Source organism: Pristiophorus japonicus, chromosome 15 (genome assembly GCF_044704955.1).
Source record: "Pristiophorus japonicus isolate sPriJap1 chromosome 15, sPriJap1.hap1, whole genome shotgun sequence".
Taxonomy (NCBI): Eukaryota; Metazoa; Chordata; class Chondrichthyes; family Pristiophoridae; genus Pristiophorus; species Pristiophorus japonicus.
Window position 1 is genome coordinate 38365675 of NC_091991.1, and position 20149 is coordinate 38385823.

Below are 20149 nucleotides of genomic sequence, written 5' to 3' on the forward strand. Positions count from 1 at the left end.
CCCTGAAGGTCGTCGGATAGTTTTTGTGTTTTTTATTTGTGATTTTTTTTTTCAGGTCTTCGACCCTCCGTCGGTCCGACTCCATCCTCGGCGGCACTTGGGTAGGTGGCAAGTGCCTCTGCTGCCGAGAATGCGACCTCCCGCTCGCTGCCACCCAGATTGGTGGCGTACGGCTTCCATTTGCCGCCCACCGACCTTCGCGGGACCTTCTTCGTGAATATCCCGCCCAAATTACCGTCTGGTACCTCGGCGGCCATCGGCGGCACTTTGGGCGGCGCTTGGGCGGGCGGGGGCCTTGCTGCAAATCGGCCCCTCTGTCTAAATTGGGACAATATTCAACTTTTCATTTGGAATAAATCAGCCGAATTCAGATTAATTGGAATTCAGAACACGTTTCATAGCTCATCGCTGCTAATGAGTCACGGTCAAAACAAAAGCCTCAGAATGTACTAATAGCTTCATTATAAATGTCATCTTATTTCAGCTGCACATATGGTTATGCTCAAATGATTTTTCTGGGTGATATCTGAAATAACTGCAATGCCATGCTATGTTTTCCAGGTTGCTTTATAGAAGCAATTTACTTTTGCACTGTATTTCAGATCGATTAGCAATAGAGGAATAGGACTAATTCCAACTAAGAGTAACATTATTTTTTTGTAAGAAAAAACTTTTTCTTGCTAGGAGCTGACTCTGTTTAGCAGTCATTTTTAAATGAAAGCAAAACATGAAGGAATAATCTCATCTCTGGCATATTTTTAAAAAATTAGAATTGTGACATTAGGGATTCTCATTCATTATTTTTAATATACCTGTTGGAAATTTTTAGTGTAATTTCTCATATTTGTTCTCTTCAGCGACTCTTTCAATAATGAAATCCCAGATGCTGCATTACTCAACTGATAAAAGCCGGTCATGGCACTGCTTATGATGAGTAATATATTACTGTCTGAAGAAACTTTTTATTTATAATGATTCGCTATGTTCTATGATTTCTTTGCTGGCTTCAAATATTAGATATTGGCCTAGAAATTGGGCCACTTACCACCACCCGTTTGCACCACTGTCCTAACGAAAAATAGAGACCGCCATTCGAGCATCTTTCTCTGGTGCGGGACTCAGTGGCAGCCATTTTGGTGAGGGCCATAGCGCTGCCGATAGCAGTGCTGGTCCTGGACATGTAAATGAAGAGAGGGTGACGTCAGTCAGCATGCAACACCGACTTAACGTCACCTCAGCGAACTTCGACCTTCGTGCTGAGTTCAGCACTGGGTCTTAAGCTTGCTATGAAAACCCAGCATAGAGCAGACTGACAGAGATGCTGTCAGCCCCTCATAAAGGGACACACACATCTTTCTTGTGAGTTTGCATTTAAGTTTTTGGACTAAATTTTATTTTATTTTATTTAAGTAGTGGCTTTGTGCAATGCATGTTAACCATTTTTAAGTGTTTAGGGAGTGCTGCTGGACACTTGCAAGGCTTCAGATAGTAAAGAAAGGCCTCTGAGAAGACAGAAAATGTTGGAAATACTCAGCAGGTCAGGCAGCATCCGTGGAGAGAGAAACAGAGCTCACATCTCAGGTCAAGATGCTGCCTGACCTGCTGAGTTTTTCCACCATTTTATGCTTTTATTTCAGATTCCCAGCATCCCTTGCAGAGGGAAGAGGAAGACACAGAAGTTCAAGATGCAGAAGAGGAAGGTGCAGAAGAGGAGGATGCAACCCAGGCAGCCCTTTTCTGGCCGGGATATCCCATTGCCCCTTTCAACATTTGTCGTACACCTTACTTTCCTTCTGTTGCTCACCATCACAACATCCTCCTGGCCACAATGCTGAAATATAAGCCATCAGAAAACAAACCTTCCAATTCAACGTTATACATCTATCCATCCAATATGACATCAAGAAATCAACTCATCACCCTTATGCACCACTGGCTGGGCAGGCTGCATTTCTTGGGTGCATGAAATTAGGAAGGCACAAGGGTGTTATTATGGTGAGGGGAAGGTGGGAAAACAAGAAGTGCATGCCAGAAGAAGGATAACGTATCTTGTATCCTTTCAGCCCCGCTGCTGGCCAAGGGCTCAGCCATGTACCTGCCAAGAATGGCCAGCATTGTCTCCTCCAAGGGGGTGGGCGAGGCTAAGAATGGGGGATGTGCCTTGTGTTTCATACAGATTGTTGTTACATGAGTGAATGGGGGGGGGGGGGTGCGGAGTCATGCATTGATAAGTGTGAGACTACTGGTGCAGTTGGTAGGAGAAGACTTCTGAAGATTCAGTCACTGAACTTGACCAGTGTTCTGAGGTCACGAAGCTTCTTTGGGCACTGGAGCCAAGTGGTGGGGGCCCCTCTGGGTTTAGAAACATAGAAACATAGAAAATAGGTGCAGGAGTAGGCCATTCGGCCCTTCGAGCCTGCACCGCCATTCAATATGATCATGGCTGATCATTCACCTCAGTAACCCTTTCCTGCTTTCTCTCCATACCCCTTGATCCCTTTAGCTGTAAAGGCCACATCTAACTCCCTCTTGAATATATCTAACGAACTGGCCTCAACAACTTTCTGCGGTAGAGAATTCCACAGGTTAACAACTCTCTGAGTGAAGAAGTTTCTCCTCATCTCGGTCCTAAAGGGCTTACCCCTTATCCTTAGACTGTGGTTCTGGACTTCCCCAACATCAGGAACATTCTTCCTGCATCTAACCTGTCCAGTCCTGTCAGAATTTTATATGTTGCTATGAGATCCCCTCTCATTCTTCTAAACTCCAGTGAATACAGGCCCAGTCAATCCAGTCTCTCCTCATATGTCAGTCCTGCCATCCCGGGAATCAGTCTGCTGAACCTTCGCTGCACTCTCTCAATAGCAAGAACGTCCTTCCTCAGATTAGGAGACCAACACTGAACATAATACTCCAGGTGAGGCCTCACCAAGGCCCTGTACAACTGCAGTAAGACCTCCCTGCTCCTATACTAAAACCCACTAGCTATGACGGCCAACAAGCCATTTGCCTTCTTCACCGCCTGCTGTACCTGCATGCCAAATTTCAATGACTGATGTACCATGACACCCAGGTTTCGTTGCATCTCCCCTTTTCCTAATCTGTCACCATTCAGATAATATTCTGCCTTCGTGTTTTTGCCACCAAAGTGGATAACCTCACATTTATCCACATTATACTGCATCTGCCATGCATTTGCCCACTCACCTAACCTGTCCAAGTCATCCTGCAGCCTCTTAGCATCCTCCTCACAGCTCACACCATCACCCAGCATCGTGTCATCTGCAAACTTGGAGATATTACACTCAATTCCTTCATCTAAATCATTGATGTATATTGTAAATAGCTGGGGTCCCAGCACTGAGCCCTGCGGCACCCCACTAGTCATTGCCTGCCATTATGAAAAGGACTCGGTTATCCCAACTCTCTGCTTCCTGTCCGCCAACCAGTTCTCTATTCACATCAATACATTACCCCCAATACCATGTGCTTTAATTTTGCACAACAATCTCTTGTGTGGGACCTTATCAAAAGCCTTTTGAAAGTCCAAATATAGCACATGCACTGGTTCTCCCTTGTCCACTGTACTAGTTACATCCTCAAAAAATTCCAGAAGATTTGTCAAGCATAATTTCCCTTTCATAAATCCATGCTGACTTGGACTGATCCTGTCACTGCTTTACAAATGCTCTGCTATTTCATCATTAATAATTGATTCCAACATTTTCCCCACTACTGATGTCAGGCTAACCAGTCTATAATTCCCCATTTTCTCTCTCCCTCCTTTTTTAAAAAGTGGTGTTACATTAGCTCCTTTCCAGTCCATAGGAACTGATCCAGAGTCGATAGACTGTTGGAAAATGATCACCAATGCATCCACTACTTCTCGGGCCACTTCCTTAAGTACTCTGGGATGCAGATTATCAGGCCCTGGGGATTTATTGGCCTTCAATCCCATCAATTTCCCTTATCCTGACTAATAAGGATTTCCTTTAGTTCCTCCTTCTCACTATACCCTCGGTCCCCTAGTATTTCTGGAAGGTTATTTGTGTCTTCCTTAGTGAAGACAGAACCAAAGTATTTGTTCAATTGGTTTGCCATTTCTTTGTTCCCCATTATAAATTCACCTGAATCTGAACCTACATTTGTCTTCACTAATCTTTTTCTCTTCACATATCTATAGAAGCTTTTGCAGTCAGTTTTTATGTTCCCTGCAAGCTTCCTCTCATACTCTACTTTCTCCCTCCTAATTAAACCCTTTGTCCTGCTCTGCTGAATTCTAAATTTCTCCCAGGTTTGCTGCTTTTTCTGGCCAATTTATATGCCTCTTCCTTGGATTTAACACAATCCCTAATTTCCCTTGTTAGGCACAGTTGAGCCACATTCCCCGTTTTATTTTTACGCCAGACAGGGATGTACAATTGTTGAAGTTCATCCATGTGATCTTTAAATGTCTGCCATTGCCTATTCACCGTCAACCCTTTAAGTATCATTCGCAAGTCTATTCCACGTCTCATACCATTGGAGTTACCTTTCCTTAAGTTCAGGACCCTAGTCTCCGAATTAACTGTGTCACTGTCCATCTTAATAAAGAATTCTACCATATTATGGTCACTCTTCCCCAAGGAGCCTCGCACAGCAAGATTGCTAATTAGTCCTCTCTCATTACACATCACCCAGTCTAGGATGGCCAGCCCTCTAGTTGGTTCCTCGACATATTGGTCTAGAAAACCATCCCTAATACACTCGAGGAAATCCTTCTCCACCAAATTGCTACCAGTTTGGTTAGCCCAATCTATATGTAGATTATGTCGCCCATGATAACTGCTGTACCTTTATTGCACGCATCCCTAATTTCTTGTTTGATGCTGTCCCCAACCTCACTACTACTGTTTGGTGGTCTGTACACAACTCCCACTAGCGTTTTCTGTCCTTTGGCGATCTGGTCCCACATCCTTCTTTCTGGAGGGCCTCTTGGCCCCCTGTGGGTTGGGGAACTCTCTTCCACTTTTGGCCCACTGCACAAAGTTGTAGTGTTGCATGAGAGACTCTAGGTGCCCTTTCCCTGTCCTGTTAAAATATTTGTGTTAGTGGTGATACACTTTTACCATTTCTTTATGTACAAAAGACAGTTCAGCTGGCAGCGACGGCTTCGCTAATGTGGTTCTTTCTGGTGGGCCAATGGCCCCTGTTTCAGCAATGTTGACCCCCTGCACAAAACTGGAGTGCTGTGTACGAGACCCTGAGTACACTTTCCCTGGCTTGCTGAACTATTTGTGTTAGTGCTGAAACACTTCCCCCATTTTTTGAGGTTCGGAATATAATTCAGCTTTAGGTGCTGAAGACTCCCATTTGGGACATTGTTTTAACGGTTTTTTTTTGAAAGGCAATAAGGGCTGAAAACTGCATTTACTCCACTTCAGTTTAATATTTATTAGTTCTGAATGCACTGCCCCTTTAATTCATAGCCCTTTTAATGGCCCACAATTCCTTGCGAACTCCACAGCCTTGCTCCCAGAGGCTGTAAGAAGCTGGAATGCCGCTCCTGGACGCGAACTTTGGGTCGGATGTCTCTACTAACGCCACCAGGAGGGCGTTCATTGTAAGTTAGCACTATGGCCATTTTCAGCGGCCATAAACCCGAGGATGGGGTGAAACCAGTAGTTTTTTGCCGATGTCTAATTTCTAGGTCATTTATGTTTTCATTTATAATGTTAAATCTCTGTGTATATAAATAAGTTGTTGCTCTCTATTTATCCTGATTGTCCAAAGCATATATTCAGTATCCGTTCAGACCAGTGAAGAAGAACTTAGTATATGTTTTTTCTCATTGATGCATATTCAACTATTTGATATTATAGCTACAATGTTTATTGAACCACATTCTGCAAGACATTGCACAGCCTTTAGAAGGGCCTTGCCAATGAATTAAAAACTGATAAAACTGGTTCCAAGTTGTCTTTTCAACCTGAAATAAATAATATGTGGAGAGATTAAAAAGTAGGTCAACTCTCAGTTCTGTATCCTTCAAATTAAAATTAAGGGAACTTCAAACAATACTTGCAATTTGGTCCAGTTGTAATAAATTGCAAGGGCCAGAGATGATATATATCACCCAATATTAATTTGGAGCTTAGGAACAGGAGTAAACCATTTAGCCCCTCGAGCCTGTTCTGCCATTCAATGAGATCATGGCTGATCTGTGACCTAACTCCATTTACCTGTGTTTGCCCTATATCCCTTAATATCTTTGGTTAACAAAAATCTATCAATCTCAGATTTAAAATTAACAATTGACCTAGCATCAGTTGCCATTTGTAGAAGAGAGTTCCAAACTTCAGCCCTTTGCCTGTAGCAGTGTTTCCTAACTTCACTCCTGAAAGGCCTGGCTCTAATGTTTAGACTATGGGCTAGAACCTCCACTTTTTTTGCATGCTTAAATGTCCACTTAACACCCATTTTACCGCTGAAATGACATAACACCCATATATCGCCCATTTTGGCACAAAATGGAAACTGACGGGCATTTTTAGGAAAGTTATCGGCAAGCGTTACTTTTCCCATGTGCTTAACGGCGGGAAAAAATATTTCCACCCGCTCACTTTTTCTGGGCAGCATCATCAGAACGGGCGAAATCAACGCCCATAATATCGCCCAGTGTTACTTTCCGCATGGAATTAATGCCGAGATTCAATAATACTGCCCACCCAATTTTTTTTGTTGTAAAGAGCACATTTGGCAAAACTAACGGCCAGTAGATCGGCCACCGTCACTTTCACTACCTCGCACACAAATCACTCACAATATCGCTCGCGCGGTAAAACGTCCAGAAAAAGTGGAACTGTTCTGAATTAAAGCCAGCGGTGCGGCTGCCATTTTTTAAATCGCAGGTCACTTCATTCAAAAGGCTGCTGTGTTTCAACCTTGGCGGAGTTCGGATGTACTCTGCAGGTCATTGGAGTTGATGTGAACATCTCTACAAACATCTTGACCATATTGTGACCGATTGGAATTGAATAGGTGTCTTCATCGGGACATTCCTTGTTTGTGACCTATCGGTGAAAAACAGAGAGCTACTGCAATGGGGCCTGTCCTTTCTCACCCTCTCTTGGTGACCAATTACATGCAGCAGACTCAAGATCGCCAAAGGTACGCTCCACTGCATTATGTGCCCAATGTGAGATGTGACAGACTGATGAGGAGGACCAGGTGTTACACCCTCTGCAAGTACAAGTGGAAGCATTCTTACCTCAACTTGCCAGACACCGCCTGCCTTCGGAGACTGCATTTCCACAAAGGGGTTATCACTGAGGTATGCCAGCTGATAAGGGCAGACCTGCAACCTGCCAGCACCATCAGTACTGCACTGTCCGTCGAGGTCAAAGTCACCGCGGCACTGTTCTTTCCAGGCCACAGCTGGAGACATTTGCGGACTTTCTCAGCATGCCACACATCACTGCATTAGACAGGTCACTGAAGCCCTGTATGCACGCAGGAGGGACTTAATCAGCTTCCCTATGACCAGGGAGGCACAGAGGGAAAGAGCTCTAGGATTCTCCAGAATTACAAACTTCCCCAAGGTGCAGTGAGTAATAAACTGTACGCACATCGCGATGCGGGCACCTTTTCAGGATGCTGAGGTTTTCAGGAACCATGAGGGATTCTACTCCCTGAATGTCCAACTGGTTGTCGACCACCAGCAAATTATAATGGCAGTGAATGCTAAATTTCTGGGCAGCATCCATGATGCTCACATCTTGCGTGAGAGCACTGTATCTGACCTGTTTAAAAATGAGATACAAGGTCAATGCAGAATGCTTGGTGACAAAGGATATGGCCTCGCCACCTGGCTCATGACGCCTCTGTGTGACACCCACACCGAAGCAGAGAGACGATACAATGAGAGCCACAGAGCAACTCACAATATCATGGTGAAAACCATTGGAGTGCTGAAGCAGCACTTTAGATGCCTGAACCACTCAGGAGACGAGCTCCAATACCACCCTGAGCAGGTAGCTCAATTCGTGGTGGCGTGCTCCATGCTGCACAACTTGGCTATCAGGAGGGGATAAGAATTGCCTGATGAGTCTGACAGTCCACCTCACCAGAGAGAGGAAGAGGAGGATGAGGAGGCGGATGCTGACATTGGCCCAAACAATCAAGCTGACGCTGAAGCCATGCCCGCGCCCCCCTGTAGACAGCATGAAAGGGCCCATGGTGGCATGATAGCTGCAAGAGCCTTACGTCAGGAGCTCATCAATGATCGCTTTGCCTGAAAGAACGTTGGTGTTATTTACAAGGCTGACACACTGCTCGGTATGCAGGTCATACATCAATGGTGGGCATCACCTTGGTGACAGTTAAAGTTTAAGTTGACTGAAGTTAAATGTAATTATACCCTTTGATTTTAAGGAATCACCAACATGTAATGGTGCAGCTATCTCAACCAATGCTACAAGGTTTTGTTAAATAAAAAACATTTAAACCGAACATCAGTCTGAAATCATCAGTATTTCTGTGCAAACCATCCCTTTCCCCCCCCCCACCCCCCGCTTCTCCTCCCCACCTCTATCCCTTCCCATTCCCCTCCTGACTCCAAGCCACCTGGCCAAGGAGCTCCTCAGACGATAATTCATTGAGGGTGGGGGGGGGGGGGAGGTGCGGTGACGGCCGAAGCGTTGCTTGGACGGATATGGGAGAGGATGTTCCTGAGGTGGGAACTTACTCCAAGCCAGAAGCAAAATGTTGCTGCTGGCTCTCATGTGTGGTTAGCAATGGAGGTGCGGCACCTTGGGGCACAGTGCTGTGCTCCAGAACCACTGGGAGTCCTCTGCCACCAGTGTTCCTGGCTACCAGCTCCAGGGCCTCCTCTATCCCTTCCATGTTATATCTTATTTGTTGGACGAAAACTCAGTGCCAACTATGTTGTTGGTGCTTAGTAGGTGTTGTGGAGTATTAAAAATATAACACTCAACACAAGGTCCGTATATAGAGAAAAAAATTGGTTATTTAAACCTGACTGATCAAGGGAGATCCGGTCGCATCAGTACCATTACTGGATGCAATCCTCACCGGTCTCGTGGAACAGCCGGGGCTGCTACATTTTATACATTCAAAATACAGTCAAAATCATGAAACTACGCGGGAAAGTGTTCCATTGGTTGTTTGCCATAAGTCCCCGCCCATCTACTACTAATACATTGGTTAATACAGTTACAGTAATTTCATTGGTACATTCAATCTCGAATGATTTCATTGGTACATACCATTCTAAGGAATTCATTGTTACATTAAATTACGGCCACTTTGGCTGGACGGCCCCTATGGGTTACGTGTTACATTTCTGTGAACTTCATTCCCAGGCCTTAACTCTTATACTGGTGTCCTTGATAAGTACATCTGGCTACTCTCATTTCAAAGAGACTTTGTTTTCTGCTATCTCGTGTGACTCGAAATGGCCGCCCCAGCTTATTATTTTACGAGCGGTCTCCATTTGTCTTGTATGTGTTCTCAGGAATGTTATCTCCTCAGAGAATTCTCTGACCTCAGTCCTAGCCCCTTGTGAGACCGTTTTTTCTTTGTTTCAGCCTTAACTGCTGGAATGCAGGACTCAGCTATTCTTCCATAAACACATTAAGCCTTTCTCTCAGCCTTTCTTGCTTAAGATTTTAACTTTACTAAATTACTTTTCCCCAATTAATTTTTTCGCTACTACAGTAGGCTTTTTGCTGCTGCTGAATCTCCCTCGTGCCTCCCACAACAGCCAGACAAGCATACACCACAGCCACACATGCTTTCAGTCCCTCTCAGCTCCCTCTCTATCCGTCTCCTCTTCTGCGCATGTCATGATGATCCTTGACCTCCTGAATCGCAGGAATCGAGCATTGCCATTCCATTGCTAAGGACACTTTACGGCAGAAAGTCAAAAAAAATTAATGCTAACGCCCATTTTATATCGCTCGCGGTAATGCCCATTTTCAAAAATGGAGACTAGGTGCTTTGAGAATGGGCGAGAAGCCAGCAATCTGAAAACCCTTTTTTAACCACCCACACCGGAAATATCACCCATTTTTGGGCGATAAGCCCAAAAGTGGAGGTTCGAGCCCTATGCCCCCTTAATCCTCGACTCCACAAGCAGCAGAAATAGTTCCTCTCTCTCTAACCTATCAGTTCCCCTTAATATTTTCAAATCACCCCTTAACCTTATAAATTCCAAGGAATACAGCCCTTGTTTGTGTAACTACTCCTCATAATTTAACCCTTGGAGTCCAGGTATAATTCTGGTAAATCTATTCTGCACTCCCTCCAAAGCCAATAGATCCTTCCTAAGTTGTGGTGCCCAGAACTGCTCACAGTTCTCCAGATGTGGTCTAAACAGGACTTTGTATAGCTGTAGCATAACTTTCACCCCCTTGTATTCTCGTCCTCCAGATATAACGGCCAGCATTCCATTAGCCTTTTTGATTATTTTCTGTACCTGTCTACAACAGTTTAATGATCTATGTACGTGGACCCCATGTCTCTTTGTTCTACTGTTTCTAGCTTTTCACCATTTAGAATGTACTCTGTTCCATCTTTTTTTGTTCCAAAGCGGATGACCTCACATTTGCCTATATTGAACTCCATTTGCCACAGTTTTGCCCATTCACTTAATCTATTAATATCTGTTATTTTATGCCTGCATCTACACTGCTTACAATGCCACTTGTCTTTGTGTCAATGTCAAATTTGGATACATGGCTTTCTATCCCTTAATCTAAGTTGTTAATAAATACGGTGAATAGCTGAGGCCCCAAAACAGATCCTTGCAGGACACCACTAGTCACCTCCTGCCAATTAGAATACGTGCCCATTATCTTTACTCTTTGTCTGGAATTTTCTTTACCTTGGCAGGTCCAGTGCAGCCAGTGTCCATGGTGGGGCTGCTGGCTCCATCCCGCTGTAGAAAATGAACTTACCTTAATGGGGCCTATTAAGCTCACCCAGCACGTTACCCAGCCCAATTAGATGGAGCGGGTCTGGTGACGTCATTCATGAAGCATTTTAAGCTGAGATCCTTAAAGGGACCATGGCCACATTGAATTTTAAGTGTAATCTAACATAGTGGGTGTTGAATCTTTACTATACAATAATATAATAAGTTATATATAAGTGACAAATAAATATTTAAATATCATCATTAAGTAATATGACATCATCTACAAATACAATCAAGAACATATTAAAAAAGTACATTAATTGGAAAGATATTGGTGTTTTAGTCACAACTCTATAGACCTTTGTATCAGTAACTGGTACAAATAGAAGATATGTGTGTATAGGTAATACATAAAATTAAGCAGATTTTAAATGTAATTGTAAAGGGGTGGATTTACAATCTTGTGTAAGTTCAGCAGAAGAGCTGCAAAAACCCTGACAAACAGTGTAATGATGCTTACAATGTGTTTCTGGGATTTCTGCAGCTCTTCCGTTGAAGCTAACAATGGATAAGTGAGAGAACCTCCACAGAAATTAAATTAGTCATATTCAGGGACTGAAAGCAAATTGAACCAGTGTAATTAGCAATGAGAATGAAATTGTTATGGTTAATGATTTGATTTAATGTGTAACTGGACAATCACAATATACTGTGAGAAAAGCCTGACCAGAAACAACACAAAAATTTACTTAAATGGTATATATCATTTTTTATAGTGCAAACCAATTCACTGCAATTACTGTTGAGTTGGAACGCAACTGCCAAGAATGGCCAGTGAAAAATGTTTTTCCCTCACCATCCAGGATAACACTTACTGTATTATGTTAATGCATGAATTTCCGTATTAACATTTACCAGTAGCTTTCAATTAAAACAAAATCTTCATCAATCTGTTAGTTTATGTAATTAACATGTTGTTGTTTTGGTTTGTTTTCCATGCTGTCAAGTAATCAGCTGGAGTAATGGCCATAAAACTCACACCTCAGGTTGACAGATGTGGTTCCTGAGCTGCGTGAATCCTGTGGCCATTCAGGGAAATTTTAAATGTAAGTGTAAAAAGGCTCTTAAGTGCCTGTTAACTACCCGATAATGATCTCAATTGAGTCCCCCCACCGGTCGGCTCCGCTCCATGATGACAGACGCGCCTGTCGGAAAGGCACGTGAGAGCAAGAATAATAACTTTCCCACCCCACCTGCCAGCGATCTCACCCACTACCACCCTGGAAAATTCATCCCATGTCTCCTGCCACTCAGCCAATTTTCTCACCAGGTCAATAATTTGCCTTCAGTTCCATGAGCTTCAACTTTAGCTAAGTCACTTATGAGGGACTTTATCAAATACCTTCTGGAAATCCATACAAATAACATGCATAGACATTCTCCTGACCATTACTTTAGTCATCGCTTCAAAAAAATTCAATCAGGTTCATCTGGCATGATCTGCCCTTTACAAATCCGTGCTGGCTCTCTCTGATCAGCTGAACATTTTCATGGTGTTCAGTCACCCTATCCTTAATTATAGACTCTAGTAATTTCCTGACAACAACTGTTAGGCTAACTGGTCTATAATTCACTGCTTTCCCTCTCTAACCTTTCTTAAATAGCAGACTGGCATGCTCTAAAGTAACGGTTCCCAAATTGAGAGATCTTTGGAAGATTATAGTCAAGGCATCTGCAATGTTCTCACCTATTTCCTTTAAAACCTGGGATGGAAACTATCTGGTCCTGGGGATTTATCACTCTTTAGTGCCATTATTTTCTTAATTTCTGTTATTTTGCTTATATTAATTTTGGTGAGTCCTGTTCCTGATTCAATTTTAGTTTCCTTGGGAGGTCCAGCATGCTCGCCTCTTCTCTACTGTAAATACTGACACAAAAATAATTACTCAACATGTCCGCCATTTCCTTATTTTAATTTATAATTTCACTGTTATCAGTTTTCAAGGGGTTCACATTGCTTCTAATATAACTGTAAACATTTTTGTGTTGATTTTGATATACTTTGCAAGTTTTTTTTTTACTCCCTTTGTAGCTCTTACTATCTGTTTTGTCACTTTTTGTTGTACTTTGTATCTCTCGCAGTCACCAGGATCTGTGCAAGTTTTTGCAAGTTTTTTTTACTCCCTTTGTAGCTCTTACTATCTGTTTTGTCACTTTTTGTTGTACTTTGTATCTCTCGCAGTCACCAGGATCTGTGCAAGTTTTTGCATTTTTGTAGGCGTTTTCTTTTAGTTTTATATTGTCCCTTACCTCTTTGGGTGTCCAAGGCTGTTCTTATTTGACAAAGTGGAGCTCTTGCCCCTTAGGGATATAAACTGGTTCTATATCACATTAAAATCTTTTAACATCTCCCACTTATCTTCTGTCGTTTTACCCATTAACAGATTTACTCAGTTTAACTGTGGACAGTCTCGGGCCGAAATTGCCCCCCGCCGGAAACGCGGCGCACTTACCCTGTTTGAACTGTTTTCAGCGCTGTGGTGGATGTGGTGACCACTTGCGTGAAATTCTGCTCCTTGGCTTTTTTTTTTGAGCGGCCCGAAAGTCAGTCATAATGAGAGCAGAAGTGCGGTGGAGAGCGGAAGTTTGCACTTTAGAGAAGCGGAAGTTAGGGGCATGCGGAGTGTCCGCCGCTGTTAGTCATCAGTGTAGTGCTGATGGCATCATCGCACTGGTGTGTCACCACATCTCTCCCCTCCACTTAAAGGGAGGGCCGCTGCGAACTCTGCGATTCTTTTAGTTAGGTCCACAGGGCCATCAGGTGGGCCAGTGGCCTGGCACCCAAGAGGGGCTGCCAGGCTGCCTGTTGGCAGCCCGGCCAAACCTGGCGGCATAATTGTCGGCCGGACCTGACAGTCGGCCAATAAAAAAAAAAGTAATATGGCAACCGCAGCAATGTGCCCTCCCCTTTAATGGTGGCCACACCGTCATTTTGAACACACTGCAAGCACAATGCACCAACGGAAAAAACTGTCGGTGGCACTGAGCAGCGGCAGCAACATTTTCTCGGTGGAATTTTGAGTTCGTGGGGGAACATCGGTGGTGCGCACTCTGATGACGCTCTTAGGACGGATCAGCAGCAGTGGGGCAGCAGTGGGGTGCAGGTCACTGCCGGGATACCGCAGGAGGGCAATTTTCAAAATGGCGGCCAGTCCACGAAAATTCTGTGACCATTCCACTCCGATTTCCAGCAGTAACAGGCTTTAAGGGAAGGGACATTTTGGCCACTCTGTCTCATCGCATTGAAGTCAGCCTTACCTAAATCTAGAATCTTAGTGCAGGTGCAGCGTTCAAAATCCGGAGTTCTGGAATCCGGACTGATCGGTGGCAAGGTCGTCCGGAATCCGTAAAATGTTCCGGAATCCAAACCTGCCGACCCTGCCGACCTTGGGTCCCCGCCGTTGCCTGATCTCGGACCTCGGCTTGCCACTGCTGCCCTTACCTCGGGGCCTCCTCACTGCCCCACCCCAACACCTCCTCTGCGACGGGGCCCGCCGGCCCGAACACTTTCTTGGCAGCGGGGCCCACCCAAACAGCTCCTCCATGGCGGGGCCCGCCCGAACAGCTCCACGGCGGCGGGGCCTGCCCGAACACCTTATCCTCGGTGGGACCCCATCCAAACAGTTCCTCAATGGCGGGGACCCGCCCGAACAGCTCCTCCTCAGCGGGCCGGCGGCCCAAACAGCTCCTCGGCGGCGAGCCCCCCCCACTCCCTTTCTGACATTCCGAAATCCGGAATTACCCGAACCTGGGCAGAAAGACGATCCAAAGTCTGGAAAAACAAGGAATCCGGAACAACCTCGCTCCGAAGGGTTCTGGATTCTGGACGCTGCACCTGTAGTTGTTTTGCATTTCTTCCTTTCAAACACAGTGTTGAACTCAATTATATTATGATCGCTATCAGATAAATGTTCATGCACTGTTAGGCTGTTAACTAAATAGGGCTCATTATTCATTACTAAATTGTTGCAGAAAACTATTCTGGATACTTTTGAAATTCACTACCTTTCTTGCAGTGAGCTTGCCTGTTTATCCAAATCTATATGAAAGTTAAAACCCCCCATTAAATCACTCTGGCTTTACTATATACTTGTCTAACCTCTGCATTTATACATTCTACCATTTCACAGCTGCTACCCATACACAACACCCACTACAGTCTTAAATCCTGTTCTATTTCTTAATTCTACCCATAAAGTTTCGACTGCCTGCTTACCTCATGTTATATTCTTTCTGATCATCAAACTGACCTCATCCTTAATCTCAAATAACTATTTTAACATGTTAATAAATATAGGGCAAATCAGTTGCACAAAGCAAAAAAATAGCAATTAAACCCTTTGCCCATATCAAGAAACATTCTCTCCATTTAGCTATTGAAAGCATAATATGTGTTCAGTTCCAATTGATACACCTTTGACATTGCTCCAGGTGACAATATATATATATATCTTAGGACAAGTGGCCATTTAATGATACTAACCCAGAGACATCAATAGTTATCTATGTGACATTACTACTGAATTCTAATATGGGCACTGACAGCACTATAAAAAGTGTTTGGTAGACACAAATTACAGTAGAAGTCTGTCATGTGCAATTGGACAGTATGAACAAAAAAAATTGATTATAAGCCAGGCCAATGTATAACAGGGTAGACTTTATTAGCAGTGACTAGATCCAGATGATTTAGAACCTGATAGTGATCTGACTATGTCTGACTTTGCGAATAATTGTCTCACCTCAGATTTTCATATAATGGGATTTAGCTCAAGGAAAATATGCAGAACATAAAACCATATATTGCTTACATCCATGTACTTTGGTAAGTTGTTTACAGAATAGGGAAGCAGTCATAAAGTGTGTATTGGATGTTCAATGAATTTCAATAGCTGTGCCGATTGAAAAGGTGGCGAACAGTAATCATAAACATTGCTGCTCCAGTGATCTTTATAACTTCAATACAACCTTTCCATCCTTTCAGACTCTGAAGTGATTTATTTCTTTAGTCCCAAAATAAATGTGAATAATCTGTTTGCTTCACATCCTTGCAACTGATAGAGGTGGAGAAAATAAAACAGAAATCTCTTGCTGGAATATATTGTCTGACTACAGAATCAGCTGGTTGCTTTTCATATCAAAGATTAAGAGTCAACATCACAGAAACATTGAGGAAGAATGAAAAATGTTGTTGCTATATTAACATGACAATCCTTCGTTTGAATGTTAAAAATTCTGATGTAAGTTCATACTGGTAAATTATTCACCTTTTCATGTAGGAGTGAATAGAAAATGAAAATTTGTGTTGTAAAATCTGATTCAACTCCACTGGTTAATTTCACATCTGATTGTAATAATGCTATGCGGCATTTCTGTTTCCAGAACCAATAGGGATTTAATTGCATGGTAGGCTGGTTATTCAAACTACTGTCTACATTGCACCGAAGTTTAGAATTGAGATTCTCGATGAACTTAATTATAAAAGTATCATTTGCAAAATGTTACAATAGCACATTTTAGATACCAGCTCAATTTAAAGTGACAACTATGCTTCAATTTCTGAGTGGATTTCTCTTTATGTAGCTTTTGCTTTCAGAGTAATATTAATTTAAATAGATAGGAAATCAGGCATGTAATCCTCCCAACCTGAATTACCAAGCAATGTGGCCAAGTACAGGAACAGGAAAATCTACTGGTTCATGCCAGTTTATTGATTCCAGGGCCTCTCCGCAGATTATTTCATGGAATTCCTTTGTTTACATTGACAAAAGGAGGAGGCCATTCAGCCCCTCGAGCCTGTACCGCCATTCAATGAGATCATGGCTAATCTGTACCTCAATTTCACACCTGTCGTTGATCCAAATCCCTTGATGCCATTGCTCCATAAACATCTGCCAACCGCACTCTTGAGAATTTCAATTGATCCAGTATCCACAGCCTTTTGGGGTAGAGAATTTCACATTTCCCTTTGTGTGAAGAAGTGCTTCCTGATTACACTCCTGAGTGGCCTAGTTTTAATTTGAAGATAGTACCCCTTGTTCTTGATTCCCCCACCAGAGGAAATAACTTCTCTCTATCCACTCTATTGAATCCTTTTATCATTTTAAACACATCAATCAGATCACCTCTCAACCTTCAAAACTCATGAGAATATTATCCAAGTTTATGCAACCTATCCTCATAATTTAATCCTTTAAACCCCAGTATCATTATGATAAATCTGCTCTGTCCCTGCTCGAGGGTCGATATATCCTTTCTGAGGTACAGTGCCTCGAACTGAACACAATACTCCGGATGAGGTTTGATCAAGGCTCTGTACAACTGAAGTATAACTTCCTCCCCTTTATATTCCAACCCTGATAGCAGCTATCCAGTTATTGACTAATGTTTGCCTTTATTCAAGTATAAAGTGGTACTACACTGTGGGGGGAATTGTAACCTGGAGGAGCGCATGGGTTTGGGTACAAGTGGGGGGTTAAAACCAACAAAATGATGAGCACTAATACAAAAGCAAATTACTGCGGATGCTGAAATCTGAAATAAAAACAGAAAATGCTGGAAATCTCAGCGGGTCAGGGAGCATCTATGGAGAGAAACAGAGTTACCGTTTCAGGTCAATGATCCTTCATCAGAAGGTTGCATAAACGTGGATAATATGTTCATGAGTTTTGAAGGTTGAGGGATGATCTAATTGAGGTGTTTAAAATGATAAAAGGGTTCTGACAAAGGGTCATTGACCTGAAATGTTAACTCTATTTCTCTCTCCACAGAAGCTGCCTGACCCACTGAGATTTCCAGAATTCTCGAAAATTACGAGCACATTGGGAAGTTGGCTCCAACCTGCCGATTTCTGTGTTTAATGCGAGCATGTTAGCAACCCCGTCAGGAGAGGCAGGTTGCCTATTAACATATGCTAATCTTTTAATTGGAACAATATTTCAATTACTTTCAAATTTAATTGTGCATTCACAGGTTTCCTGGGATTCCTGGAACTCACCAGTGAAAGCAAGGTGAGACCACAATGACAATTGAGGGGGCTGAATCAAGCTCACGGAAATACTGCAATAATTACTCAGTACTCATAGCTGCTTTTTACCTGCTAGTGGGGAAGGGTTTGTTCACAGTACTTTCGCTGAGAGTTTACTTTCTACACTTTGGAGGTTTTGTGTGGGACTTTGACTTTCTTAGATTGGACCTCAGACAAGGACCAATATGATCAGCACCAGCACCAGCCTGCTCTTGGGAGACCTGTAACTGGATAGCAGAGAGGAGAGTAACAGAGAGGGGAAACATAGAAACATAGAAAATAGATGCAGGAGTAGGCCATTCGGCCCTTCGAGCCTGCACCACCATTCAATAAGATCATGGCTGATCTTTCACCTCAGTACCCCTTTCCTGCTTTCTCTCCATACCCCTTGATCCCTTAAGCTATAAGGGCCACATCTAACTCCCTCTTGAATATATCCAATGAACTGGTATCAACAACTCTCTGCGGTAGGGAATTCCACAGGTTAACAACTCTCTGAGTGAAGAAGTTTCTCCTCATCTCAGTCCTAAATGGTTTACCCCTTATCCTTAGACTGTGTCCCCTGGTTCTGGACTTCCCCAACATCTAACCTATCCAGTTCAGTCAGAATTTTATATATTTCTATGAGATCCCCTCTCATCCTTCAAACTCCAGTGAATAAAGGCCCAGTCAATCCAGTCTCTCCTCATATGTCAGACCAGCCATCCCGGGAATCAGTCTGGTGAACCTTCGCTGCACTCCTTCCATAGCAAGAACGTCCTTCCTCAGATTAGGTGACCAAAACTGAACACAATATTCCAGGTGAGGCCTCACCAAGGCCCTGTACAACTGCAATAAGACCTCCCTGCTCCTATATTCAAAACCCCGAGCTATGAAGGCCAACATACCATTTGCCTTCTTCACCGCCTGCTGTACCTGCATGCCAACTTTCAATGACAGGAGTAGCAGAGTGTGGAGCAACAGAGAGGGGAGCAACAGAGAGGGGAGCAGCAGAGAAGGGACCAGCAGAGAGGGGAGCAGCAGAGAGGGGAGCAGCAGAGAGTGGAGCAGTGGAGAGGGGAACAGAGTAACAGAGGGGTACAGCTCACAGGACGCACTACTGGTTACACGGGATATACTGGCAAAGGCTATGTTTCGTTGACATGTCCAAACAGCAATGTTTCAGGAGGCTCAGGTAGTTGCGTCAGGTGGTAGCAGACATCTTCAGCCTCCGAGAAGAAGGTCTGCTGCCTCCTGAACCTGGTGGTTGTCAAAATCAGCACCGTCCTCAACTTTTTAGCCTCTGAATCCTTCCAGGGCTGTGCCGGAGACATATCCAGGATCTCCCAGTCTGCGGACCACAAACACACAAAAGAGATGACTGATGGCTTTTTTGGAAGGGCCGGCAATTATGTTAACTTCACCTGCGATGAAGCCAGACAGAATGAGGAGTATTCGTCAACTGCAAGGGCTTCCATTCCATCAATGTGCAGCTGGTGTGCAACCACAAAAAGATATTTATACAGGTGTGCCCAAGATTCCCGGGGAGCTGCCATGATGTTTTCGTCCTGTGGTTGTCAAAGTTCCCTGACGTCTTCGGACTTGCAGCAGACTTAAGGGGTGGCTGCTAGGAGACAAAGGATACCCACTTCAAACTTGGCTGATGGTATCCATCAGAAACCCAACCAATGAAGCCCAACTGCGCTACAATGAATGCCATATGACTAACAGATGTGTGATCGAAGAAGCCATCAGCATGCTGAAGATGCACTTTAGGTGCCTGGACAGATCTGGAGACGTCCTTCAGTACACACCAGCCAGAGTGTCCAGAATGGTTGTGGTAGGCTGCACTTAGCACAATATTGTGCAGGAGTTAGGTTTGGACCTGCAGGAGGAACAAGGCTTAGATCCTCTTTGGAAAATTCCGAGGAGGAGAAGGAGAAGAGGGAGAAGGAGGAGAAGGAAGACAAGGAGGAGGAAGGTGTTGCGGGAAATGCACCACAGGCTGCTCACATTGCTGCCTGGTGTGCCTGGGAATGCACAGTTCACTCAGGTTGTATCAGTGGACCAATGTCAGAAAAACATGCAACAACTACTCTTCCCGTCACTGCCCCCACCCCCCCACCCTATGCCACTGACACAAATCAGTACAGCAAACAACCAAC